The 26,953-nt window shown below is 41.7% G+C and overlaps 1 long non-coding RNA gene across 2 annotated transcripts in view; it reads right to left on the bottom strand.

Moving 5' to 3' along the window:
• Window positions 1-21,942: 21,942 nt before the first annotated feature.
• Window positions 21,943-26,953, bottom strand: part of LOC118565711 — a 429,568-nt gene continuing 424,557 nt past the window's right edge. For both annotated transcript variants that reach the window (XR_004932543.1, XR_004932542.1), the window contains one exon: window positions 21,943-22,163. This is a non-coding gene — a long non-coding RNA (uncharacterized LOC118565711). The remainder of the gene's footprint in view (window positions 22,164-26,953) is intronic.

Here is a 26,953-nt window from a genome sequence, read left to right as displayed (position 1 = left end):
CAAATTCATCCCGACTTCTGTCTTTCACGTTCATTACTGTTTTATGTGTGCTGTGCATAAAAGTGTCTTGCTAAAACGAGTGTTGAATATGAGCCTTTTCTGACCGTCTGATCTCAGATGATGGAGAAGGAAAGCATTTCGTCACACATTGTATACCATCCTGCGCGTCTTATGGTTTAATTTGGTCTTCATCGGGTCTGTGGGGAACACGGTGCTACTTTTTCACTCCACGTTGTCCAAGCAACTAATACGTGCAATAACGTGTGGCTTCCTGGTTTGGATGAGTTTGGGTTACTGGTATGTATGAAGATGGTCTAGCAAGGATAAATGGACATGAGGTGCTAGAAACATTAGGACGTGACAATGATTTAATAATCATTTTCTATCCTCCATCTGCATTTTGGTAGATATTTTGTTTCAAACCGAGGTCCAGAAAACCCCTTTATATACGCGTATAATTTTAATTCAAATATTTCTGTTGGACATTTTTAATGCAGTGTCCCCACTCTCCTTTCTCCAGGGTATCAATAATTTAGAGTATTGTGGATGAAAAAAATAAAACATTTAGAAAGTGCTGACGAATTGTGTCAATATTTCTGTGAATTTAAATGAACAGTTTTTACTCTGATGACTTTAAATGGAGTGTGGTCCTTAGTGGCAACATTAGATGTCCTGTTCTGGAGTGAATAGCTGGTTTAGAAAAGAAAAGAGCCACCTAAATGACTCCTTGCGAAACAGGATTGAGTTGTCAGTTGTGTACGCACATTTACACACATTCATTTGCTGTCTACTTTTTAATCTAACAGCTGTACATGTAAATACAAAAGAAATAACAGCACATTGTAAAATACATTTTTTTAACAGGTCACCAAGGTGCCAATTCATTAAAAAGTGATCAATACTAAAAAAAATGCCTTAATCATTAGCACATCAGTCAGAAATTGCCTTCAATCGACAACCATATCAAAATGTGTTGTATATATAAATAAAGCTGTCATACGTAAAAATAAATTTGTTCAACTGCTTTGTAAATTTGGCGATTAAAGGTTTTAATCAAAGCGGTAAATGTGAGCAAAGACGACAGAAAAGGGCAAACTTCAAGTCACAGTAAAGTGCAAATCACCTCAGAGACCAGATTGCAGATATCATACAGTGCTGCAGTTCAGCACATTAAATGATTGATGCCATGTATATTTGACCACTTTCTAAAAAGAGACTAAGGCGAACTTGTATTGGCACTGCAGATTTGAACATTGATTGATTTTTAATGTGTGAGAGTTAAAACTTATAACTAGTTCTTACTAAATGTGAACTTTCAGAATACCGACAATGTGGTCAATTGCAAAACTAAGAATAATATTCAATTTTACGAGGAAAACCTACTTGCTTTGGCTTCACTTAAATTTCGATTTTGACTGAATTGAACCATATTGAATCGGATGTGCAGGATATGAGTTTGACCCATGTGTCCTGTAAAGTGCCTAAAACCACAAATGTCGATGTATTTTACTGAAAAAAAACAATGAAGATGGTATAGCGTGACCGCAGACCTACTAAAACATGGTCGCCAACCTAAACTGACCCGCTGGGAATGGAGAGCATTAATCAGAGGTAGCTCTGGAAGAGCTCCAGAGACAAACAGCACCGGTGGGAAAATCTGCTAACAAGCCACCTTTATGAAAGGAGGAGGAAGAAAGTAATTGTTGAAAGTATAACAATAAAAAGAAATTAACCTGTCTACACTTTGCCATGCGTTAGCACAGAAAACATGGTCAAATAAGACCAACACTTAACATTTTGACCTAAATGCAAAACGTTATGCATGGAATGAAACTAACACAGCACATGACCCTGAACGCTGCATCACTGCTGTAAAACATGGATGTGGCAGCATCATGCTGCGGTCATGCCTTGCCTCACAAGGACCCTGGAGTTGAACCCAAGGCAATCCTGGAAGAAAACCTGCTGGAGGCTTCACAAGACGTGAGGCCGAGGCAGAGTTGTACATTCCTGCAGAACAACAACCCCGAGCATGCGGCCAGATCTACAACGGGACGGCTTTACTCAAAGCACATCCGTATGTAAAATACACATAGGTCTGTGCGATGACTTGCAGACTGAACAGAAAAGTCTCTCTACAGAAGACAGCGTGAGGAAAAGGTTGACAGAGAAACCATTACAACACTCTCTGATCTTAAATTCTTCTTCTCTCAGAGGCAAAAAGCAGGTGAGTGGGTGAATCTTATTTAGAGCACCGACTTAAAGAAATCCATGTAGGCACAAATCCCGACATCACAGCTGTGAGCTCTCCTGTGCCGACTTGAAAAAAAGTTAAGACAAGAGTTGAAGGGATAAGTGCGCAGGAGCTGAAGGAGTTTGACCTCACAAGGGGTCGCCTTTGTTAAGAATTATGATGGCTTGCTTTTTGAGAGGAAGGATTTCCTCTCTCTTGTACATTAAATAATTCCTCTTAACCTCACTTAAACATAATCATAACTGAAGCAATAAAGCAAGTTTGGTGATTAATTTGTCAGTGTGAAAATAAATGACAGGAAGGGATAGTGCCAGGGGAGCTTTAAGACTGAATGGAAACACTCGGTTCCCGGGCGATGTGACGGATGCTGTCTAAACACCTCCTGAATGTCCTGGGGGCATTTTTGGTAACAGCACGCGCGTGGGAATGCATTTTCCATGTCGCCATGATGGGACAAGGTGGACGTTTTAGAACGCAGCGCCAATAGAAACCGGAGCTTGGCTTCGTTTTTTGTTTTGTTTCGTTTTTTTAACTTTATTTAAAAAAGCCTTACGGGTCTGGCAGCAGCATGAGATCACTTTCACCTCTCAGCGCAAAGCTTTCGCTCTCATTTGCCATAACTAATAAACCGCACTAAAGCGGCGCGTCACTATAAATCACAGCTCCCCGAATGGCGTGAGTCATTTGGTAGCGAACGGAGACGCCAGAAAATAGGGAGGGAGCGCGAGCCGCTGGGCGCGCGAGGATAAGCGTGCGAGTTAATGAGCGAGCCTGCATGCAAACAAGAAAGAGGGAGGAGTGACGGCGGAGTGACGGATGCGGCGTGTGCAGGAGAGGGTGGTGGTAGGTGAGAAAAATTACTCTCCAAAGACGGACTCGGAGCACTCACTCCATCACTCGGGCAGAATGTAAATCAGCTGTGACAGGAGGAGCTCGCGGCGCGAAGATTCCCAATCCGCGTCAAGCCTTTTGGTGAGAACTTTTAGGTAAGGAGGTGGGGATGTAAGCCGTTCTGGCTAAGGACTGAGAGACAGGCCCGCGGCGCTTTCATGGAGATGAATGGTTTAGACCATTAACTCCACTGCAGAATCCCAACATGCCCCACGGGCGCACAAATGCACTGAGCTGAGATCAGTGGAACACGCCGCCCTCACAGGACCCCTGGAGTGAGACCAAAGCTCTGGCCCAGGGCCAGGTGTTGCCCGTACCAGCTCACTTGCACGGCCACACACATGGGCGCGTTAGCTTTACACCAGGGACATTTTAATGACATGAATCATAAGAATCCGAATTCGTAGCTTTTATTTTGTTTACCCAACACATACAGTGCCGTCGACATTTATTAGCACCCCTGGTAAGGATGTGTCTTATAATGAAGATTTTTTTTTTATTTTATTGCTGTAGCAGTAATCTGTAATTTAAAATATTCTGGTGCTTTGAAGAGTTCACAATGCAATTTGCTTTCACAAGGTTCCCAAATCTTTAAGAGAAAAAGGCCCACAGCACCACAGATCATCCGGCGTACTTTTATCATTACTTTTTTCCATTTTATCAAAGGGGGGTGGATACATTTTTATCCGTCACATTGATCTAAGGACCTGAGGTTTAAAATAAATTGACTGCTTCTCTTGAATTTGCATGGCTATTTAGAATTTGACATGTTTTAAAATTGACCCACTCCATTACAGATCCACCACTGTACCCAACTATAGGTTTTTATCCCCACATACCCATCCTTTACTTCACAGCCGAGCTCCCAGTAGCTCCACGTCTTTATATTTGTGATGGTAGGGCAGAAAAGTCTTTTTTTTCCCACTCCAGCATCTCCCAGACTACTGGCTGGCATGTAGATAGCGCTCATTGGTTATTATGGAGATTTGCTGACCCTACGGTGGCAGCTTTACCACCCTCACTGTACTTGGTGGTAAAATAGATCTGCTTCCCCCTCAAACTTTTTTTTGTCTCAGGTCCAGTTGTTTTAAACTTTTTAACCATTGTTCTGACTGTAGATGATGGCATGTTTCAGCTATTTTCTTGCTGCCATTTCCTCACTTTTAGAGAGCAACCCTTACCTTCCTTAGGTGGATGGCAGGTTACCTTGTCTTCGCCCTTTTGAAGAGTTACTGATTAAAAGCTTCAAAATATTTTGATCAGTGTAAAAGAAAAAAAAAAAGGTGTTTAGGGAAAAAAATCTGAACATCTTATTTCTAAACCCTAAAAACACTGAAATTAAACGTTTGACTTTTGTCTATGTTTTAGAGTGATTTTTTTCTACTTCAATGATAGATTACTTTAAGGACTTTTGCACCTCTTAACAAGGGGTAGATTTGGAGGTTGCTATATCTTAGGAATACTAAGGCAGAGAAATCAGTGCCAAGGACGTCTGTAATGGATATCAAAACACGTCAAATCCACTTTGGAGCAAAACTAGGGTGCCATTCAGATTCTGTGCAGAGAGGCCCTTATTATTTGAGCAGGACTGTGCCGAAGCACATTCTTCTGTATGATAAAAACGACGGTCCTGGTCTGTACGCTTTTAGTATAGTATGACAAGACAGACAACTATTTATCTTGAAGCAATAGTAATAAGTATAATGGATATAAATGATTAGAAACAACAGCGATAAACAAACTACAGTGTATCAGAAACGGTGAGCTTAGCACACAGGGGCAAGACAGCAGACTCTTGGCAGATTTTCCTGTAGTTAAAGCTTTGACCTGCTGGTTTCAATTGTGGCTGATTCCAGTTTTCTCTAGAAGCTCTAACACTTTGAAAAAGAAATCCAATTTTAAGGGGAAATGTCTATTTGTTTAAGTCCTTTCTCTATTTTCATCTGTCAATGCAAACAATAAAAATGTGATTCTCCAGCTTACTAGACTGAAACATTTGTAAAAAAAAAAAAAAAAAGAACCAATTTGAAAGAGGACTGCCATCCTCCTTTCATCTTTTCACTCCCTCACACCTCAACCAATAAAAGTGCATTAGGTAACAAGACAAACACGTTTTCTCCACGTCCCTAATGTAAAATAAACTACAACATTTTCCACCAATGTACACAGTGTTTTTTTTTTAAAGCAAAAGCTTCTGTTTGATTAGTGGTTATCAGAATATTGAATAGGTAATGTTGCACTGGAGGACATGTTAAACGAGTAGTAGATTTTAAGTATGCTGTTTTGTTTCACATTAAACCAAATAAAAACAAAGAAACATTCTCCTCCATTAGGGTAGAATGATCGATCAAAAGATGTGGCTAATTATGTGTTTCATTTCTTACTATGAAATTGAAGTTGTTTCAAGTTGTCAAATTTAACAGGATCACCTAAATTGTAATTCCATGTTTCTCACCAACCCTGAGGTCAAATCCAACATGGTTGCCTTGCATGTTAAACTTTGTGATAGCTGGAGTGTAAAACCTGCACTTCTGACACGGTTTGAAACCATTTTTTTCTCACAAACTACTTTAGTGAACCTAACAAAACAGTGTTATGAAGAAATACAACTTTATTAGCCCGACCATGGAGCACGATCTACACCACTGGTTTTCAAATACTGCTCTGGAGCAAGGTTAAGCTGGACTTGAGGTCAATTTCCAGATCCAAGTTCTTACCTCTGTGGCAAACACAACCCAGCAGAAGTAGCTAATAGCACTTGCTCCACATTTCCTGTGGAGTTTTGTTGTTAAAGCTTGTTAGCCTGCATCATATGTAATTAGCTCAGGTTTACCCAGAAAAGTAAAGCTACCAAAGCGTCTTCAGTGTACCGCTATAGACTGTCCCACAGCCACCATTAAAACTCAAACCAGATTTTCGGAACAGCAGTGTTAAAAAAAAGAATGTTTTATTACATCTAAGTATTGCACTGATAATATATACAAGTCTTTCACCAAGCTGAAGTTGTTTGAATGTAAATTAAAACTGTTACTTATAAGTAAATGCTTAAAGGTAGACGATATAGAAAAAAAGGGCATTGATTAAACAGAAATCATATTGACAGACATCAATAATCATCAGATAGCTCAATACATATACTCTAAGTGCAGACTTTGCTTTTTTATGGTGTTGCTTAATGACCTAGTATTAGTTACAGAACACACAAACATTTTATTCAAACAACTTTTAACCAAATCTGCAAGTTCAAAAAATAAAATAAAAATGAAAGAAAGAACACACGCTATCATAACTCTTTGAAGGGGGCGGAGCTTGGTGACGCCACGTTCCTGTGTGTGCGTTTGTGATTGGTTGGGAGGATGTAAGGACTGTAGCATTAACCTACATAATAGGCTAGAATGCAAAAGGACGGAAAACCGTTCTTCTATTGAACTTTTTACTGAGCCTGTTTACTCGCCCCACATGTCTATCGGTCAATATATAATTTTACTGAATTATTGTCCAGCCCTATTTTAATGTAAAATTAAAGACAGGAAATAGTGTACATTTGTGATGGGGATAAAAGTGTAGAAAAACTGATGAGGAATTACAACATCTGTCTGTCTGTCCATGCATTTATAGCCTCATAATAGATACAATATGATAGATTTATAATAGATTTACATGAACTGCAATCACAGTTTAAGTTTTCTTGATTTTTTTGAGAATCTTCAGGTAAGGGTTAAACATCCATATTCTTTACTTAGGTATATTCATGCCATTACATGTCGAAAACGACACCCTGATAACAAGTCTCCATAGAGGAAGCTGGCCCTTTGAAACAAAACTTCAGCAATTCTGTTACTGGGCATTAAAATGAGCAACGTAGAAATTTGGTTCTCTTTAGGGATCCTCTTACACCTCTGACTGCAGCTTTTACCAAATAAATAACCTCAAGTCTTTCTCACTTCAAAAAGAGAAGATGAGCTACAACGGCACGCAAATGAACTGATTTGAAATGAAACGGGAAGTGCCACACCACTTGGTTACCCTCACCTGCCAAGCGTCCGGTGAATCCCTTGTTTGTAATAAGAATGCAATTTCTTTCTATGGCGATGTTTTCAAGCGAACATCTAAAAAAGAACAAAGCCTATTCTATTTTTGTCCACATCTCTCTCTCTCCCCACTTTGCTGGAAAGGTAGCTCGCGCAGACGAAATGATCTCGCAACTCTTCATTGTTCACGCTGCCATGAAACATCAACTGCGCGCTGAAGGCTCGTGTATTTCAGACTTGACTGGCCAAGTAATCCCATTGCAGCAGCTACAACATCAATCTATTAATTGCACTGTCACTGTGGCAATGTCACAAAGCACCTGCATTTTGCCACGGTTCACTGGCACGGCGTGCGAAGGGTGTTCGGCTTTAGCGCGCGTGCCAGCAGCACGGCGGCTGTGCCAAATGTAAGCCCAGCAGATGCAAAACAGCTGGCATTGTGCTCAACTCGCCGGCTCTAAAGACGTGGGACAAACTGGGCTTTGTCTGAGTCTGTGTGAGGCGGCAGAGGATTGTGTAAGTATAGTAACCGAGAGCGCAGTGCACTCCTTTGTTTGGGTGCGCCATTGTTTTAATGGTTTGTTAAGTGGCCAGAGAACCGATAAGAGAAGAACCAGGTGGATTGAAATACGTTCCAAACCAAAACTGCTAGCAATCAGTCTTCTGCATGACCTTTTTACGTTGTTGTTTAAAAATGACAATCTCTCTTTCCACAGTATTTTTTTTAATCAGATTGTTCTTCTCCTGCCAGGATTACACAGTAATATGAAAGAAAGCATTTTTGTCATAGTTTAGCGTTTCAGATCATCAACAGTGTCAATATCACTGGAAGAGAGTAAGAAAACGTAAGTTCTGTTTTCATGAAATTCTTCTTTTTAATTTTAAGGAAACAAGTTGCCCAAACCATCCTTTCCCTATGTGAAAAAAGTAATTGCACCCTCAAATTAAAATGGGTTGTGCCAACCTTGGGAGCAGCAACTGCCATCCAGCGTTTCAGTAACCCGGCAAATTTTATACCTGTTTTTTTATTTATTTATATTGTTTTATTTTTTTACATCGCTCTGGGCGAATTTTAGAACCACACTCTTAGAGGAACTGGTTTGGTTTAAGTCAGCTACACTGGAAGGTTTTTTGCACAATAATGAGCTGTTATGGTAATGTGATACTATCTCAATCACATTTAAACCCAGACTTTAGAACCTCCGTTATGGTTTTTTTAGAGCTATCCAGCAATGGACTCGGTGTAGTTTAGATCATTCGCCTTCTGCACCACTTAATTGCACTTGAGCTCTCCGAATCTCATTTATAAATCATATTATATATTATTTTATTTCCCTCATGTTTTTTTAAAACATTTTTTTAAGACACTGTATTAGGATAGACATCCACAATTTTCATTCCACCCCCCACCCCCCCCTCCCCAGAAGCCTCATCTTCGTAAATCATTCAAAGCCGCTTTTGGAAATAATCACTGTTTCTTGGGAAATTGTCTTATAAGCAATTTTAGATCGATGAGCAGGACATTTTTATTCTCTGATTATTGCTATTGTCTAACCATCTTGCCATCATAATAAACAGCTGAGAACTATCAATCCTCTGGCTGATAATCACTTAATCAAGTGCATTTAATTAGAGGCTCTTGGCTGCTGTAGATAATTCCATTATAACAGTAAGTGCAAAGTTTTTCACAACCATTAAGGGCTGACTTTAAAAAAAAAGCACCCCGTAATCCAACATGTTTTGAACTGATTTACATCTTTTTTTTTTTCCCACTGAGCTTTCAGACCTGCTCAGGTCCAAATGACTTTCTTTCTTGTGCTTAGAGCCATAAATCCTAAGAGTTGGATATCTTGTGGATTATGGGTTTTGAAAGAGGCATTTTGGGGGGGTTTGTTGACTGCCACCCAAATGGATTTGCAATTTCGATTGGAGCGCTTTTGCTCCGTCAATATTCCCGCACTGAAAAGTGAACGCTACAACACAGATAAATGACTCCACCATTTTCAATCCAGTTATTTCTTAAGTGCACTTTGAAACTGAGGGCGAACATTTAATTACCTCCATGTGGGCCCCGGACAACATGTCGGCATTGTATGTGATTATCTGCTTTTCTTGAGTGGGAGGGTCAGGGGTGTGATGAAAATTGCTCGGCTTTTGTGTAATTCTTTTCGTCCAAGTGTGAAAGAAAATGACTGCAATCCATATGTGCGGCTAATGGCCTTAAATAATACACTTGGGCACAGTTGCCGGAGGAATCGGCATTCATTGAGTTAATAATGGGCCTAATACAACCTTTAGACATAATTGCACAGCACGTTGTTGACAAGCAGTTGGTGCAGGAATTTACAGCAGACGAGATGATAATGAGTTCTTTCTCATTTAGTTCAATCTGCAAGCAAGTAGACTCTTGCAAGCCCCTGACAACCTGGTTTTATCCTAGCCTCCCAGTTTGCATCCAAATAACTCGGTGGTGATTTAGCCGCGGCGCCCTCCAACGCACGTGTGGCTAAAGGTGTTTTCGCCATATGTATTTTGACGCAAGCTCTCCTTTGGCGGATGTGTCGACTTGCGTCTCACGGATACACTGTACCAGGACGCGTTTTGAAATGAACGAGTGGAGCCAACAATGAGATTTCCACTTGAGCAGTGTCCGGCAGGATGATGAACGAGGGCAGCCGACTTGAGGAATTGTGGTGATTTAAAAGTTGGATCAAACCCCAAGCCCTGTTCCCCTCTTGCTTTAATGTCATTTAATATGAGAGTTACACAAACATGTATGTTCTGGGCTGTGTTTACGTGCGTCTAATGTAATGTGTGTGTGTGTGTGTGTGTGTGTGTGTGTGTGGGATGGGGTGATCGTGGGATGCAGCTCTTCAGAGAACATACTGTGCATTCTTACATGCTTGTGTGGGTACGAGTGTAAGAGTGAATGGAATAGATTCAATTTGGTACAAATTAGCATGCAGGCAAATTAAGCATAGGGATTTAATTTGAGCTGTTGTAAAAATGTTAATTTTAGTACAGCCCCGGAGCCTGTATGCAAATGCAGGACTATTTTACAATAATTCATATTAGGCCGGGCATGCATAAAGCACACATATTACAGCCTGATGTAATCTGGGGAATAGAGTATCATTAGCCTTTGGACTCGCTACAAGGTGAATTTGTTTAGTGGGTGTACTATGTGCCGGGTTCATACGCACAGGCATTTACCAGAACTCCAGCAGTGTATTCATGTTGGTACTGTAGCCAGCTTGTTGCATTTTGCATGACTGCTCACACTGATAGCACACACAGTCTCTAATCCCGACACATGAAACAGTCTTAGCAGCTTTATATGGTGTTTTTGGACATTTATTAAAAACACCTTTAAAAGAGGAGTTTTTCAAAAACTTAGTACTTCACAAACGAATATTTGGACAAAACAATCACACCCAGCATTTGCTATGCTTATATAGTACAAACTACAATAATGGTGTTTTTTTTGTTGTTGTTGTTGCCTGCGGATATTTATCCCTATCTGGATTGCTTTAGTGTTGAGCTTATAAATGTGATTCTTCAGAAAAATTAACAGTGTCTAGTAAAGAAAAAAAGAAAAAAATCCAAAATAAATCGTATTTAATATGGTATTTCATCTACTTGCCAGAATATAGTGCTTCCGTTCTTGTTTTTATTTTGCTTTTGTCTAGTAAAAGACTTATTTTTCCAAACAGAAAGAAAACAAAATTATGCAAAAATCTGTAGGATCTATTATTGCCGACAGGTGTTGCAGTGATACTAAACAAACTAGTTCTCATTAGGGATCTGGATGTTTCTGAAATGTGCTTTTGCCTGTAGATTTGACAAAAAATAAGTATATACCATGATTTGATGGCTTGTAGGGCCACTCTCAGCACCGGTCATTTAAAACAAACATTTAAAACAATTGTTTTCTGGAGAAAGAGAAAAAAAATCAGTGTAATATTCCTCACACATGACTTGATTTCAATAAAAATTAAGTGCATGCTTCTTCCAACAACGGTATTTTGACCAGGGTAAAGTCTGAACTTTGACCGGGCCATTGAAGCACCAATATTTTGGGCAACCCTTCCAAAACAAGCCACTGTTGTTGTGGCTTTTTCTAACTGTGCTGTTTTGAACTTCACCATGCCAACGAAGGCCTGCACACAGTCTGAGACAATGTTCCAGAGTGTTTTTGCTATTTATCTGACCCCTGAGCAGTCAGACGTAGTGATTAATTGCTGGGATTTCAAATTGTGGGATGATTAGCAAATATCTAGATCGTTTCTTGCTCATAAATAATGCATGTCTCACTAGAATGATGGACTGCAACGTGACTTCAACACGACCTTACTCATCCTAGACTAATAAGCAACAGCTGATTCTCCAAGGTCACGGCAGATGTCTTTACATCTTCAGATGGTGGTAACATCCAAAATTACCTGTATGCTCTAGACTAGTAAAATGACAACACTTTTTCCTTTTTCAGTGGATTAACAAGTGCAATGAATGCATCTTTCTTGACTCCCATGGAAGCAGCAGGAATGCACTTAGTTGTTTGTTTGGGGTTTTTTCCCACCAAGACTGTATTGAAAGTGTTGCAGTCTTTTTTTTTTTTTTTGTATTTGCATCCTCTGTCTTCCAATGATTAAACGAATAATTGGTTTGTCACATGAACAACACTCCGAAAAAAAGTGGGAAGTATGGGTTTGCAATTATAAAACAAGGCTGCGCCGACGTACTATAGAGACAGATTTGTCTTAATTCTTCATTGTGGCTGTAACACGCAAATAAATCTGCTGTCACACTCCTCTGTTCTGCCTTTTTCGCCCTGCGGCACATCAAGAGTACATCAATAGACGATCTGCTGATTTCAGCCCATGCGGTCCACCTTTGATTGCTGGCTCTAAAGCGCCGCTTGCTAATACAGTAGGCGGCTGTGGATTTTGGGGAAAGCTTGTTCCGCTCAGGTTTGCCCATGAAGAAAAGAGAGAGAGAGAGAGAGAGAGATGAGGTGTGGATGCAAACATTTTCATGTTGAGAGAGACTGGGAGAGTCTGTCAATACTCATTTGCGATGTTAAAGGGACTCGCCGTGCCATCCACCAGCGAAGTGAGTAATCAAGTGAAATGCTATTAGGCTCAGGTTTGACACGGTCCAGCATGGCTGTGATGGATGGTCGGGTGTCTGAGGCCGGATTTACCTAAAAATACACTTGAGCCCTTTTTTTCATTGTTCAGTACCTTCACTGTCATCTCGGATGGTTCCTCCTGGCAACGTCTCACAGTGAAAGGGATAAGTTGTATGTTTCTTCTCTTGCGCTTGCTCTCCTCAGCCCTCCAGAGACAATTATGCCCCTCTTTCATACCATCGCCAAGCCCAATTTGCCACACAAATTAAACATGCCACAACGGAAGAGTGGAGGAGGGAGGGGAGTGGAATTGCAGAGGAAAGAAAACGAGAAACAGCGGAGGGCAACGGAGAAATGGCCAAAGAGAAAACAGATCAAACAAAAGCGTTCCAACAGTGTTTTGGTGTTAAACGATCACTTTGCCAGATCCCTAACCATTTGTCACCGTCTGTGACACGAAAACGTGCAGTGCCAGAAGTAATCTCCCTTTAGTGTTTTCCCATGTTAAAACCACAATCCTCAGTGTATGTATTAGGATTTTACTTGATAAAACAAAACAAAGTTGTGAATTATGATCAATTGTGGTTTTACATTTATTTTTTCACAATGAAACGGCTAAAAAAGTTCGGGGTGCATTAATGTTAAGGCCCCGTGTAGAACCACCTTTCAAGTCAAATGCAGCAGTAAGTCTTTCAATTTACTAGTTTTGCACATCTAGAAGTTTACATTGCTGATAATTTGGTCTTGGCAAAATCGATCAATCCGAGTCAGACTGCATGGAGAGCATCAATGAACAGCACTTCTCACGTCCTGCTACATATTTATTAGATACACATCTGGATTTTGACTAGACTATTGTAACACATGGATGTGCTTCGATCAAAATGCTCTTCCAGAAGAATAGCATCACCAAAGCATGAAGCTGCCACCATCGGGAACTATGACATTGGGTATTAAGTGCTCAGGATCAACATGCAAAAAACAGGATAAATGTCTCATCTGACTTGAGCACTGTCTCCATGGATTTGCAGAGGCCCTTATACAGCCTTTTGGTAACTCGATGGGTATGGATGCATTTCAACAATGGCTTTCTTCTTGCCCCTCTTCCATGAAAGTCAAATTTGTGGAGTGTGGGATGGGGTGATCGTGGGATGCACGACTTGTCAACAGATTCTCCATCTAGGGCTGTAGATCCCTGCAAGCATTACCATGGGCCTCTTGGCTGCTTTTTGGTTAAAGCTCTCCACACAAGTTAATTTAGGTGGAATTACACGTGTCATTTATTTTTTCTAGGTTCTGAGTTGTGCCAAACTCTCTTTGTATTCAGATGATGGGTTGAACGTCGCCATGTTCAAATCTTTGGATATTGTTTTAGAACATAACCTTGTGTTAAACCTCTTAGTAACTGTCTGCTGTGTTCCTTTATCTACACTGATAGTTCACTAATAAGCCTCTAATTTCTTCAACGTAAAGCTAGATTTAAAATGGGGAGAATTTACACACAGATGTACTGTGTTTAGTAATTAGGTGACTTCTGAAGGAAACTGGCAATGCTGGATGTTGTTTAGGGCCTTCAGAGTAAAGGGGCTTCAAATAAATGCATACCAAAACCAAGTGTCAATAAAATACATTGAAGTTTATGGTCGTAATGTTGCACTATTTGTAGAAGTTCCAGTATGATTGTTTTTGTAAGAAACTGTCAGATTCATTACTCGAAATGTTCGTTGAGTGAGCCCTATGCCATATTTTTTTAAAGGGAGACGAAAGATGAGGATTGCGCTGAGGATTGTGCCATCTGTGGAGCAGGCAGGCTCAGCCTCCAGGGTTACTCACACCCAAATGGACCTGGCACTGTTTTCTCTTCAAGACACGCTGTCAGATTTCAGCGCATCGAGGTCCTTCGTACATAAAGAGAAAGTCTGAACTCATCTGGGCTGGATATGCTTATGCAGCGGAACAGCTGAGGAAATGAACGCTCTTGTGAGCCGCTGGACGGGGGCTGATGCAGAGCATCCAAAACAGCCGAGCAAAGAACAAAGCAGAAAAAAAAAAAGAGAACAAAGATGCAGGCGGGAGAAATGAAAAAGAAATAAGAACGGAACAGACAAAACAAAACAAAACAAAAAAACCAAAACAACTAAGAACAAATGAGAAAACTGTCAAGAAAGCGATTAGTAAGAAAAACAATGGAGGGAGGCTAGGAAACCTGGGAGATCAGGCTGCACAGCCGCAGAGACTAAAACATAAATCCCACAGTTTTTATGTATCACCAGATGTATTTCTGTCTAACGGAGCAGTTTCAGACGAGACCCGTGCAGCTCAACCGAACGCCTCCCAACTCCTAGACACCTCTTCAGTCACGGACAGACAGCCGCCGCCACTGCTCCCCTCATGCAATGTTTGCCTTGGCTTGGATACGGCGACCCAGCACAGCTGTTTAAAGAAAAGTGTGGGGGTAACGGCAGCTGCAGGCGGTCAGACGGCTAAAGGAGGGAAATTAGCTGCGAGTATTTTTTTTTATTTTTATTTTTTTTAGAGGGGGTGGCTGTGCTGAGTGCAAGTACAGTTGCGCAGCTCTCTGTTACAGTTGGGCTCAAATGCAACGGAGGAATGTCTGAATGGAGGCAGCTGCTATGTCGATTCAGACTACTTTTTTGCCTACGCTCTAAAAAAAAAAAAAAAAAAAAAAAAAAAAAAAAAAAAAAAGACTACGCTCTGCAACATGGACGTCTCATTAAATAGAACATCCTCTGTAACATTACACTACATACATTATGTGGCCAAAAGTCTTCGCTCATGTGCCTTCAAACACATCTAAACCTGAGTGACATCGCAATCTTAATCCGTCAAGTTTAACGTGATGTCGGCCATCCCTGAGCAGTTTCAACTCTTCTGACGAAGCTTCCCGCAGCGTTTAAAATTAGGTTTCTGGGATTTTAATTTTCTATTTTCTATTTACCAGCACGTTAGTGAGGTAAGACGCTGATGTTGGACAGGAAGGCTTTGCTTTCAGTCTTTGCTCTAATTCATCTCAAAGTTGCTCTATCGTCTTTGGGATGCCGGGAAGTCCAGTTCTTCCACACCAAATTCGCTACTCCGTGTCTTTATGGACGTTGTTTTATGCGCTGGTGCAAATTCACGTTAAGACAAGAGTGGGCTATCACTACAATTTTCAAATTGTAGTGATAGCCCACTACACTTTCTTCAAATCTTTGAAGAAAGATCGGAGCACCAAACTATCTCGGTACGCTCAACCGTTCAGTTCCTTTTGCTGGAACTAAGGGGTTGCGGCCAACTCCTGAAAAACACAAGTGACACAGTAAGGGGAGTGCTGATCTCCTGATAACTGCTAAACTCAAGCTAGAAAGGCTGAGAGTTGATTTGTCACTCCAGTGAGTATGTCTCCACTGCTCTAGAGTCCAGTGGTGTCGTGCTATATTCCCGTGTACGGCTTGGCTGAAGCTGCTAGAACCCATTACAACATCTCCTCTAGGCAGTCGTCCTGAGTTAACCTAAAGGCCACATGAAGTCCAGATGCTCACAGCTACTGAATCTGTGGAAAGTTGACAACTACGCACCTCAGGATACTCTGAACCCATTCTACGATTGTATGTGGCTTACCCCTTTGTAGTTGTTGGCATTCCCAATTGCTTCCAATTTGTCACAATGCCACCAAGAGTTGACTGTGGAACATTCAGTTGCGAGAAAATTTCACGACTGGACTTATTTTATAGCCTCCTGTGCAGGTAGCGCACTGGAGTTCATGGGAGCAAGCGGTTCATTCACAAATGTTTGTAAAAGCAGTCTGCATGTCGAGGTGCTGGACTGTATACACTCGTGGCCAAGATTGTGATTGGAACCCCTCAGTTCAATGATCTGGATAGGTTAGAGAATACTTCTGACGATACAACGTGCAACGCCTCGTTCGGAAAAGCCCCCCCATAAACAAGAGCGTGTCTATAAATCCTCAGAGCAGCGCATAAAACAAGGAATACAGGGTAATGCTTTGCTTTTATTCTCCTGCTGAGAGACGTGAAGCGGGAGGGAAGGGAAGAAGAAAAATAAAGCTCATTTGACGAGATTGCAGGGAACATTTCTCAAGCACAAAGTTGAAAATTTCGCCCATCAATTTCACTTTGTGTGGCTCCGTTGTATATGACCTTGGGTGAATGATCCCTTCAGTCAGATGGAGACATTCGGCTGAACCGGAGGGGGAAGGAAGGGTGGGGGGGGATTTCAGTTGGTGCAAAAGGGAGCAATAAAATTTTTATTCATCTCACCATGGAGCTAATGATTCATGGATCTTCCCGTTAAAAAAAAAGGAGGATGAAGAGGAGGTGGTGGTGGTAGTGGGGGGGGGTGGGGAGGGGGTTCTTTGGGGTAGGACCAAAGCTCAATGAGGTTTGAAAACTGTTGTCACACATCACTGAGCAGGTGTCTGATGTCGAGTAACTCAATTCAGAAGATTTCTCATTGTGATATTCTTGGCTCGGGCCGAGTATAAAAAAAAAATAAAAAAATAAATGGGGGTGTTAGAAAATAAGGACAGGAACATATTTCGAGCTTCAGTGAGACGAGAAGTTTGGTCAGTGTGAATTATAGATGAGTTTAAAGAGAGAAGCGCATATGATGAGCACTACCAGCCATACTATCTAAGAGAGAGCAGAAGCGATATGAGATTTTTCTTTTTTTTTTTAAATCAAAAAATTCATTTTAAAACATTCCTCTACTATTTTTTTTACCAACCTAATGTCAGGATCGAGGTGTGAGTGTGTGTTTGTGCGGATGCTCTTCCTGCAGGGGATCTCTGCTGGAGGTGTGGCTGAGCTGCAGCAGGTGACACACCTGTGTCAAGTTCCCAGATTACTGGTTTGCTGTGAACTTAAGGAGCAGCACGACAACCGCTCTGTCTGATTGTCAATCTCTGTGGTAGAGTCAAGCCATCTGCACCTCTCGACTTTTTTTGTTTTTGTTTTGTTTTTTTAACATTGCTGCCTGTGCTGATATTTTTTATGCAGATCTTCTTTGTGTTCCTTCAGGTTTCTCAGTTGGACTTCCCTGTTGTCAAGACTCAACCCATGCTGTCCCCATTCTGGATCCGTATACCCTCCATGATTGCCCTCCCCTGCTCCAGTGCTCTTCAGACCTTGCCTGCTTTCCTGCTCTCCACTGCAAGATCACTTTCAGCATCTTTATAGTTACCGTCAACCCTCTTAATATCTGAACCACACTACTTTCTTCCACGGCAACGTTCCATCAAACTACCAGTAAGCCATCGTCCCAATCCCTCCGTCGTTCATTTGCCGCGGTGTTTCTGTGTCCGATTTAACCCTGATTTTCTTTTCCAGACACAGCCGAACCACAACCTCCTGAATGACTGACTACCTCCCCATATTCTAGTCAATGAATCTTTGAATGTGTGTGTGTGTGTGTGATCTCTGCATGTGAGTCAGGAAGTTAAACCATGACGCCTGTAAAATAACTTTCGTTTTATTTATCCTGTACTAAAAACCTTGACTTTATATTAGGGATGTGCTGGTTATAAATACACCAAAGTTTTAGACGGTTAAAACTGATTTAATGGTTTGAAAGCAGCTGAAATATTCTGTTCTTTTAATGAAGGACCAGAGGAAGTTCTGGAGAGACCAGACTTTTCTCTCACTGTATGATTAATAACTGAGGAAGAATAACATGAGCAATCACTGTGGAAATGAAAGCGGCACTGCCAATGGCATTTAAGCAACTCTCTAACAAAGTTGTTTTTTGGTTTTGTTTTTTAAGCTAAAACCACACGCCTCTTACCAACAGCATGCTGGCTACAGGAGCAACTAGCCTAACCAGCTAATATCAGCCTGTGATACTCCCAGTTAAGGCTGTGGCCACACAATGTTTTACTAAATGTGTACGCTACCAAATAATCCACCGACAGAGCAATCAAAAAGTCATGTGATACACCAGACATCCCAAACTTTCTTTCCTTGCATCAATTTAAAGCATTTTTTTTTTTTTAAATTCTGCCTTTTTTTTCTAAAAGTCAATGTGGCATCCTCCGCAGGTTCAGCGGGTGTCTTGCATTGAATAAGCATTGCTATTGGTTCAAAGGTTTTTGTGAGGTCACTTGGAGAGACTGACGTGTCAGCAGCTCTGCCGCTGTGGGATATAAACGCAGCTCCGTCCTTTGCCTCCGTAGCGAGTTGGAGTTTGAACAGTGAGTTTTGCGGTCCTATTGATTTTTTTTCCGGTTGGTGATTTATTAGCTTGGCATTCAGTTAGTTTATTTAGCATTTATTCAATGATTTGAATTTCATGTATCATTGAATGGGCTACATGTTCAACATTAGTTAGCACTTTTGCCTTCCAGCAAGAAGATCCTGGAATTGATTTGTGGCCTGGATTTCCACCCACACATGCATCTATAGTTTTACCTGAGGTATGACAGTGCAATTGCATGGTGGTTTGTCCTGTTTATTTGTTTTTTTTGCTGTTTTGTCCTTAGTTTCCATTCAAAACCAAATTTAAGAGAGCCAAGCTCCTCAGGTATACAGAGCTCGAGATGTGGAAATCTACCAACTTCAGATTTCTTTATAAGGACATGTCAGCACTATTAAAGCGAAACTTAATTTCCTCTCAAAAAATGGTTGAAGGATGCCGAGAGCCAGCAGACTGTCCTATTTGTGCTCCAGGTTATTACAGGTTATTAGATGTTTGTCTTACTCCCTGAGGAGTCAGGCGAAAGCGTCAACCTGTTGCTCCAGTAACACGGTGATTAAATCTGCAGGTATTTTAATAACCAGAAAGGTACCAGTCTGTACATTTATGTTGACATCAAGCTATTACTTTAATTCAGTTTATGTAGGGTACACTTGCTTTTTTTGTTCATTATGGTCCAAAACATTGGGACCAGCACTTTTTCTCAAATTAGCATCCTGTCATCTCACCATCACACGTCATGCGAATAGGAACATATTTTGCAACTGAAATTACTGTCCCTGTAAAACATGGCTGTAAAAAAAAAAAAAAAAAAAAAAAACGGTCGAAGGTACTACGGAGGATGTCCATAAAGTAGCAGAGAGATTAGGCTTAGTTTTTTTTTTTTTTTTTCAAACTACGTAATTCAGGCAATCACACCAAAGCTCACGGTGTTTCTCTAAAAGGAGCACAATATCACAATGGTATAAGGCATAAGGTAACTGGCATTTATTCAATCCTTTGATTAAAGTCTACAAATGTCAAAATACTCAGAACATAATTATGACATATCTTAGCGAAAGTGGGTGAGAGGCTTGTTTTAAAGCAGCACTAAGATCATATCGTACATGTCTGTTTTGAATTTTATGTCTTAATACCAAGAAACCGTGGTGTTTTCTTTTCCTCTACATAATCATATATTACAGCCCCTGCCTTATAAAATTCATTATATAGCTCTAATTTACGACACATGTAAAGCACTCAATGCTCAAGGCATTTTTACAAAGTCAATTCTGTCCAGCCATACGTACAGAGTGGTTAAAAAGTGTCCTATTCAAGGAAATCCAGCAGATTGCCTTGAAGCATTGAATTGCAGCATACACTCGTCCTGGAAAAGCATGTTGCCATGGTGGACAGTAATATAAACAATTTATGTAACTTATTTCACCAAATTCCTTTTTGGTTTGGAGTTGAACTCACTGTCTAAAAAGTCTAGCCTTTATAAAGACCTTTTGAACTCAAAAGATTAGAGCGATACATTACATCTACTCCAATCGATGGTCTTGAATTTTGGTATACTTTATTGCATATTTACCATTTTACTTACAACATAAATTGTCTCCAATCAAAATCGAGGAATAAATCAGAATCAGAATTCAGTTGATCAACCAAGTATCTACATACAAGGGATTTAACGTGGCGTTGTGATGCAGAACATTCATCATACACAGGGAGTTAAAAAAATATGAATCGTATGAAGAAAATAGTGAGAACTCCCACAAGAAATGTATACAGTCTGTTGCTGACTCTTAGTGCCCATACAAATCAGCTAAATGTGATCACTGTTATCACCCTGATGTAGATGATCCAGCTGAGGACTGCGGAGGCTTTTGAATTGTTTAATCTGTTTACCGGGATTATAAGGAGTCATTAGCATTAAAAACGCTTCGTTTTAAACCCCAGCAACCTTGTTTACTTCAATTAATTTGTCATAATTAAGGAAGTTAAAATGTGCCGTTTCATCACATGCAGCAGTTGTTTTGACGTTTGTTCACGGCGCGGTATTAGAAGTGTTTTCAATCAGGCGAAAGCAATTGTGAAGGCTCGTTTTAGACGTCTCATCAAATTACAAGCGAGCGTATATTCTTGTTGACTGTTTCTTTGGTGCAGATGTTTCTTTCAAAGAAATTGCTCCTTTGTGTCTTTTGCATGTCTGGCTCAGCCTCTATGCAGACTAGTCACCCCTTTTCTGCTGCAAAACCCCCCCTCCCCACAGCATGATGCTGCCACCGCCCTGCTTCCTAGTTCCTAGTCTAGGGGAGGTGATGAAGAGTACCTTTTCTTCTCCACATATGCACTGCAAAAACAGAACTAAAAATGAGTAATATTTTCTTAAAATAAGTGTATCTGTCTTTGATTTGAGCAGGTAAATAAGATGATCTGCCAATGGAATAAGACTTTTGCCCTTAAAATAGGAACAACTCACCTTCATCATCTTATTTCAAGTGCAGGATGTCTAATTATCTTATTTTAGGGGTCAAAATACTCATTCCATTGGCAGATAATATTATTTACCTGTTCAAATATAGGACAAAAACACTAATTTTAAGAACATTTTGCTTATTTTTAGATCAGTTTCTGCAGTGTGACGCTTGGACTTTAAGCCTAAAGTTATACTTTAGCTTCACAAGACCAGAGAATTTAGTTTCTCTCGTTCTGACAATATATAGTTGATATTCAGATCAAATCAAGCAGGCTGCGATACACCTTCAAGTGAGAAGTGGCTTTTCTCTGGCTACCCGACCTCAAAGGCCTGATTGGTGTAGTGTCAGAATGGTTGACCCCTAATGGGGTAATAACCACGGCCCTTCTTCACTAATTACTCAGTTATTCTAGACCTGCATAGGGTCCTGTTTGTTCTAATCTTCTTCCATTTCTAAATACTGGGCACCACAGTGCTTTTTGGGGGTGTTCATCGCTGCTTAAGTGTTTTTTTTTGTCTATCCATTTGTGAATTTGTGCTATAGCCTCTGACCTCTACAGACATTTTGTCTGTATTTATTTCTTAGTTTCTGCTCTCATATGGACTACTGTGACAGCGAGCCCCCTTATAGACCAGTCAATCAGCCGGATTTACTAAAGGTGGCCTCTAATCAAGTTACAGATGCGTCTAGAGGATGATGAGAGGAAATCAGATGCACCCGAACTCGACTGAAATTTTCATAGCAGAGAATGTAAAAAAACATCAGAAAACAGGTTTTCTCTTCATCATTGTGGGCCATTTGTGTGTCTTCAGGAATGTGTGCGAGCATTTCGTGGATTAGCCTCGCCATGTGTGTTTTACGAACAACTTTCACGCTCACGTTGATGCTCCGAGTGCGTTGCAGTCACTCTTTGTGTTTAGGAACACCCCCCCCCCCACCCCCTCCTCCTCCCACTACCCCACACCTAAAGCGTATGGTCCACTTACTTTGAGCGTCGGCGAGGTGGAGGAGCAGACCCTGGATCAGCAGCAGCAGCAGCGGCGGCAGCAGCAGCAGCGTGGGTCTGGTTCTGTGCATGGTGGGACAGCTTGGCACCAGCATGCTTTGGCAGCCTCGGTGGCACTGGCTCACAGAGCCCTGTGAGTCAGTCTGGTCTGATTTCTCAGATGCAGGGTATTCACAGCCTGTGCAAGGCGAGGGAAGGGAAGGATGGAGGAAGACGATGGAGAAGGGAGGGAAGGGAAGAGGGAGAGAGAGAGAGAGAGAATGAATGAAACAAAGCTGTTTGGCTCCATGGGTTTTATCTATCCCTGCACATTTCTGACATACCCCCACACAGCCTCGGCTGGAGCTGACAGAGGATAGGAACAGCCTGATGTGCTCACAGGGTATATTCTGACAGTTCTCTAAATGGAATAGTCACTTCACACGAATGCGTGTGCATGTGTGCATGAGGCGCCCGAGATAGCGAGTGCAAGGGAGAAAAAAAAATAAAAAAAATTAAAAAAAATCGCACTGATAAAAGGGCGAGTCGACTTGATTTTTGTCTTCACGGCTCGGGTCACGAGCGCCAATCAAACGAGCTGCATAATTAAAGAGCGTTTAGATCACAGAGGGAACTCGGCTCCTAACACGTAACTGCCTAAGAAATCATCTCCAATCTAAATATTTACCAGAAATTAGAGAAACGAGACATTAATGCCGTTTTAATTATATTAAGTTGCTCGGGAGCTGATCGCGGCTTCTTTCCACATCACATCTCCCCTTAAAAGAGAATGCTTCATTAGCTCGCATTCCCACACGTGTGAGCACGGATTCTCCGCTTCGCCCCGGCGCCGCGCAAACACCAAACAAAATCTTTAAGACAGAGTGGCCGGGCTGTTTTCCTTTCATGTTGCAGGCTGTTATCGACGAGGCGCCGCGCGGCAGGGAAAATCAATGCGATACAGTGAACTGGTATTAGCTGCCGACTGCCTCCTATCCCTTGTCATCCATTTGCTTAAGCCTGAGCTTGATCCTCAGTGATGGATGCTTTGCGGTGGGCTTCGGCTCATAACACGGCTCCCGGCTAATCTGAGTGTCACACTGTAGTCGCGGGGGTTGGTGAGAGGGAGTTGGTAACTGGGCGCATCAGGCTGCGGTGTTGTTGTAGTTGTTTTTTTTTTTTTATCATCAGAAGGTGTTGTTTCAGCCGTGATTGCCAGGAGGCCTTTTTTCTTAAAAAAGTTTTGTTTCGTTACTGAGTTAGCTGGCTGTCTATCTGCATTTTTGACCACCATGTAGAAGGGAAAATGAAAAAAATAAAAAATTGAACGGTTTGAAGCCAAATGACGACGCACGATATTGGCAAAATAACTAATTTCCTTGTAACAAATCATCCTCCCTCCCCCTTCTGGCTGTCGCTCGTTCATTCCTGTGGGCTGTTAGTGGCAGAAAGGCCGGACGATTGTGCAGCGCACCTGTCACAGTCTGTTTGTTTGTGTCTGAGGGGGGGCTAGGTGGAGAACAGACACGGCTAGCTGTGTGAGAACTGGGGGTTAGGAGCTAGAATGTGTGTGTGGAGGGGTGGGGGGGGGGTTGCAACGATGGAGGGTGTCAATTTAAGGCAATCTCTTCCTCCGCTAACGCCGCTAATGCCTATGCTAATGCTAATAGGCTAATGCCTATGCATGAACAGAGAGGGGCCCGGTGTAAGCGTTCACATCCCTTGAGCTTTTGCACATTTCCCCGTACAAATACAAACATTTGCAGTGAATGTATTTCGCTGGGATTTTGTGCGACAGAATAACGCAACGTATCACATCATTGCACGGAGGACATTGCAGCAAGTAACTCTTTTGGTGTCCGTCGCTACCAGCTTTGCACACCTAGAAACTGAGATGTTTCCATAGCAAGTCCGATCGAATTGAGCGTGTTCGTGGATATTAATCTTCAGGGGATTGCTGCAGATTCTTAATTTGGTTGTGGTCTGGACTTTGAATGGGCCCGTCTAAGAGATGGGTATGATTTGATCTAAACCTCCACCACAGTCCAGAGTCATTTACAGTCTTGAATAAGTTTTCTTCCATGAGTGCCTTGCATCGGGGCAGCGTGTGGCGTAAAGTTGCTGCTAAACGGAGCACTTAGGAGAAACAAATCCCATTCAAGGGCCTTTTACTGCATGCATTCTCTCTGTCTCTATCCGGGTTTCTTGTCTGATTACTGTGAATAAAAGCCGCTAGTGCCACAACAACCTAAAAAGAAAATAATTGCTCTATATTAAGCTTCATCCCTCTTCCCATCAACAGCTTCACTATTGCCATTGAAAAAAAAGATCCCCACGGCATGATGCTGCCACCACCATGCTTCAAAGTAGGTTTAGCTTGTTCAGGGTGAAGCATTTCACATTGGCCTAAACGTTTAGTTCCGCAATGGCTTTCATCTTTCTAGTTTTCCTAAAAGTGCCAGATGTGTGGAGTGCAAGACTATTAGGTTCTCCCACCTGAGCCGTGGAGCTGTGCAGCTCCTCCAGAGTTACCATGGGCATTACGGCTGCTTTCTCGCCCGGGCTGTCAGTTCATGAAGACAGCCATGTTTTGGGAAATATTTGGGAAAGGTCTATAAGCCTGACAGGGATGTTTTGCAACCCTAATAACTGATATTGTCTATAAATATATCTCTAAAGCGAACAATAAATTCCACACAGGTGGACTCTATTCCGTTTAAATTACCTCTGAGGGCAAAACGTGGCGCTGGGTTTTATTCAGGGGCATTAAAGTGAAGGGAATAAACGCAAATACAGGCCCCATTTTGCAGATATTTGTAGAACCCATTGAAAATCACAAATCGTTTCCCTTCTACTTCACATTTGTTTTTAGCCATCCATGTGGCTTGTCAAATAAAATCCAACGAATGTAGCTGTAATGTGATGGCCATCTCTTGAATGGAAAAAAAAAAAATTCAAGAGATGCAAATACTTTTGCAAAGCGTTTTAGATACCCATACTGCTGTGAAACACATCTCACACGAGTGGTAGAAACTGGATTCAAACCAACGGTAATAAAGACGCCCTCCTGAGCAGGCACGGCGGTTGACGGAGCCGGGGGTCCGGCCCATCTACAGGGCAGCTGTCTGCCCCTCCGGAGCTAAATGATTGCCTTTGATTTAATTGATTGTGGGCAAATCTACAGTACAACATGACATTAGGTGAGAAGTTGCAGCACTCTGCAGCCCCTCCCGTTCTCCTTTGTACACGCCCTGCATGCGCACCGTCCCAATAACACATTCTCAGCCATCTGCGTGTTGTGCGTTGTGTAACAAGCAGGCAAGACAACTAAAAGGCTGTGCCGCGTGAAAAAAAAAAAAATGAGCAGAATCTCAACCCGCAGACACTATCGCGCGGAAATCGTAGCTGTGAGGACTGGTGCTGATTTGCTGTTAATGCTTTTGGGCATTTTCCTTCATAATGTGTTAAGGTGCGATAAGACACCAGCCAGGAAGGCTGCAGCTCGTCGAATGGATGTAGCCTAAATACAGCATCATTCTCGTGACACAATTTGCGCAGCTTTAAATAAGCATGGATATGTGAGCATGTCCAGGTGAGACTTTTTCCTTCTGTTGTTCCACGCAAAACGGTCCTCCACTAAAGTGCTTCCAGTGCAGAACCATGACTGTTGCTTACTGGTTGTATTAGAAAATAACTACGCTCAATAGATCGTTCCTACGTTTTGTTATGAGTTTCTGTGAAGGGTCAAAGTGAAGAGAGACAGATTATTGACATATCTCGCATTTTTTGGTCACATTTTTTTATAAAAGGCAGATGTCTTACTGTTACCAGTCTGATTCCAAAAAAGCTTTTTCAACATTTCTGATCGAGCTTCGGACATTACAAGACTCAACAGTGCCAATGCACAGAATCAAAAGCTATGTTTAACCTTCGGTCAGGTCTAGTTATAGGTGACAGGTTCAAGAGGGGAAATGTCAGACCTATTACCTACAGGCCTGGAGCTCAGTGAGCACCAACCAAGGCTGCATTCCTAACAGCAGTTCATAAACACAGCTCTACTATGGAGTGCTTTCCAGTCCTTCATGGGGGATCCGACGGTGTTCTCAGACCAGAATGGATGTGCTGTCCCTACAGCGAGCTCTGTGGAACAAGTCCAGGAAACTCCTAAACAGAGGCGCACCAGGAGGAAAATTCTGGTCAGATACCTGAAACACCTTAGGTGGATCTTTTTGCAGCAGAGGAGAATAAAGGCCAACACACATCATGCGGTGCACCAAGGAGTGACATCCAGTCAACCTCTAAGAATCTTTTGTATTAAGGGAACATCGGCGCCTCAAACCAAACTGTCCACGGCTGCAGTCAGGTGATAAGCTCTGCCTTAGCAAAGTTCAGCATTTCCCACTTGTCTTGAAGGCATCAACTGATGTTTGTTTGACGCACTACACCATTCTGGGGATGTCAATGTCGAATGTCCACACAACAAGGCGAACCGACTCACAGCAATGCCTGGGTTTGTGGGTAGCAAGTGTACAAGGCACCTGGGGAGGGCAGAACCCTGGGCTAGCCGAGTGGTAATTTGAATGGAGGGACATGAAATGTAACGTCCCTGGCGTAAAAAGAAGCCATGACTGATGTGTGAGGTTTAGTAATAGCAACTATATATAGTTGGGCTAAACTGCATGCACAACTCGGGCTCTGGAACGCCATTTGCGACATGAAGGGTGATATTCCGACCGAAACATGAGACAGAGAGTGAGCTGACGCTGTCCCAGGGCTAATGTGACTTTATAGTTATTTCTGAACAGTTTTTATCTATTAATTCTTTTAAAATTAATTCAAATAAAAGCGAAAAATAACCTATATGTATATTTTTATAACATTCCTTACTCCCATTGTGTCCCGTTACAACCGCAAACCTCTAGGTATTTCATTGAGGTTTCTCCACTTTCACCACAATAGCAGCCACGTGCTTTAGATGCATGTCTCCCT

The sequence above is a fragment of the Fundulus heteroclitus genome, chromosome 14, assembly GCF_011125445.2.
Source record: "Fundulus heteroclitus isolate FHET01 chromosome 14, MU-UCD_Fhet_4.1, whole genome shotgun sequence".
In the NCBI taxonomy this organism is placed as follows: Eukaryota; Metazoa; Chordata; class Actinopteri; order Cyprinodontiformes; family Fundulidae; genus Fundulus; species Fundulus heteroclitus.
The sequence above is the reverse complement of the archived record's forward strand: the minus strand, read 5'-3'. Positions and strand labels throughout refer to the sequence as shown.